The sequence below is a fragment of the Penaeus vannamei genome, chromosome 17 (genome assembly GCF_042767895.1).
Source record: "Penaeus vannamei isolate JL-2024 chromosome 17, ASM4276789v1, whole genome shotgun sequence".
Lineage (NCBI taxonomy): Eukaryota > Metazoa > Arthropoda > Malacostraca > Decapoda > Penaeidae > Penaeus > Penaeus vannamei.
Window position 1 is genome coordinate 15,196,386 of NC_091565.1, and position 2,500 is coordinate 15,198,885.

The following is a 2,500-nucleotide window of genomic DNA, read 5'->3' on the forward strand; positions in this document are numbered from 1 at the left end:
TGGCCCCGCGCTCGCCCACGGACCCACTTAACCTGGGCGCTTTCGTGCGGCGGGCGCTCGCTGTAGCTGCCGGGGCTCTGGCGTGCCTGGCGGAGGCTCTGTCCACAGCATGCGGGGCTCGGCAGGCGCTTTCGCCCTGTCGGCTGCAGGTGACTGCTCCTCGTCGCCGCGAAGTCGGGTCTCTGCCTCAGCGCCGCCGTTGTCAAGGGACTCGGTGCAGCGAGGATGTATTTATTAATTTGTATAACTTATGTAAAGGAAGAAAAGAAGGAACCTTGCAGCATTGTATGCAAAGCGGAGTTCGTCCTTAGCAAGGAATACCAAACTATACGCGGGAAGGTGGGATGAATAGAACAAGAACAGCGAAATTTAGCGAGAATAGTTATAGAAACTTGATCAGGGGCTTGTAACACGACCAGAATATCAATCAGGCGGCCCGTGTCAGCCGCGGGCGGGAGCGAAGCAAGGCAGAGCGAGGGAGGCCGAGGGCGGGCGTCCGTCCTCCCCGACGGCCTCCTCGCGCCGCTAACGAGGGCTAATAGCGAGGCCGTGAAGACGAGGCGCCCGAGGAAGGGGTGTCAGCGACAGAGGCCCAGGCCGCTCCCGACGATGCTCGCAATCCCCGAGAAAGGAAATTAGTTTATAATGAGATTCGCGGCATCGTAGCGGCGGGGCCTGTCGGACGGCGAAGTGGCGACAACCCGCTCGCCTCGCCGACAAATGACTGGAGGCGCCGCATTCTGCCTCGTGATTAAGTCGGCCCAATCACGCGCGACATTCTACCGAGTACCTTCCCGCGGCGGGTGGCGTGCTCGGCCTCGCTAATGCATGCGACGCCAACTCAGATGTCGGTCCCGCAGCATTCCGGGCGCTGGCATCCCGACGGCGGAGGAACAGCGAGCGAACCGTGCCTCCGGCGCGAGTGAATGAATCCCCCGCGTGTCCGTCAGGAGTCGAGCCGCGGGGGGCGGATCGGAGGTCCCCCGGCAGATTTAGCGAGCCTCGCCGTCGAGCCAAAGCCAGACCTCCTCTCGCTGTGTCTTAATGGCTTCGCTCCTCAAGTCCCCGTCTCTGCGGGCGGCCCAAGACAGAGCTGCCTGCGCCGCCTTCAGACGCCCGGGAGAGATTAGGGGAAAGTTTCAGTCTGCCTCGCGTTTGAATGCGCCTGGGAAGCTCATATGGAGATAAATGTCTTTATGTGTGTACAAACGTACTCATCCGTATATATATATATATATATATATATATATATATATATATATATATATATATATATATATATATATATATATAAACACATATATTTATTTATTTTTTTCTTTCTTATTTCATTAAACTCTTTTTTCTCTGTATTCTCTCTGTTCATCCTTATTGTCCCTCTCTGTTAGTCTATTAGTCTCTGTCTCTGTCTTCCTATCGTCTCTCTCTCTCTCTCTCTTTCTCTCTCTGCCTCTCTCTGTCTCTCTCTGTCTCTCTCTCTCTCTCTCTCTCTCTCTCTCTCTCTCTATCTATCTATCTATCTATCTATCTATCGCTCTATCTTCTCTCTCTCTCTGTCTCTCTCTCTCTCTAAGTTTTCTCTCGGTTTCAATTTGTTTGTTTTGTTTTTTCCTGCTTAACGTAACCACTTGAAACCGGCTAGAGTCGCACGGGCGTAAGTGGCCCGTCTAGAGAAAAAAGTTTTAATTGAGAGGGATCGATGTAGGGTGGCTTGTCTTAAGTTACATTTTGGGGAGAGAGAGAGAGAGAGAGAGAGAGAGAGAGAGAGAGAGAGAGAGAGAGAGAGAGAGAGAGAGAGAGAGAGAGAGAGAGAGAGAGAGAGAGAGAGAGAGAGAGAGAGAGAGAGAGAGAGAGAGAGGGAGTGGGGGGGAGAGATGGATAGATAGATAGATAGATAGATAGATAGATAGATAGAAAGAGAGAGAGAGAGAGAGAGAGAGAGAGAGAGAGAGATAGATAAAGAGAGAGAGCAAGAGAAAGAGAGAAAGAGAGAGAGAGAGAGATAGAGATAGAGAGCAAAAGAGAGAGAGAGATAAAGAGAGAGAGAGAAAGAGAGAGGAAGAGAGATAGATAGAGAGATAGAGAGAGAGAGAGAGAGAGAGAGAGAGAGAGAGAGAGAGAGAGAGAGAGAGAGAGAGAGAGAGAGAGAGAGAGAGAGAGAGAGAGAGAGAAAGAAAGAAAGAGTCAAGAGTCCATTAATTACAATGGTTATTCTTTACATAAATATATTCATATCTACAGTTGATTATTTAATAGGTGTTCTTTTAATTTCGTTTTGAAATTACAAAAGCTATTAACTCTCTTAAAGAGAGAGAGAGAGAGAGAGAGAGAGAGAGAGAGAGAGAGAGAGAGAGAGAGAGAGAGAGAGAGAGAGAGAGAGATGATGATGATGATGATGATGATAACGGAAAAAAAAGTAAGAGAGATCGAAAGGAAGGAAAATCGAAAATAAAATAGAGCAAAACTAATTAACTAACCAAATGTCAATTGGCGAAAGAGA

General features: G+C 49.1%; 1 protein-coding gene across 1 annotated transcript in view; it reads left to right on the plus strand.

Moving 5' to 3' along the window:
* LOC138864594 (uncharacterized) overlaps positions 1–2,500 on the plus strand; it is a 213,066-nt gene that overhangs the window by 1,195 nt on the left and 209,371 nt on the right. The window lies entirely within an intron of this gene.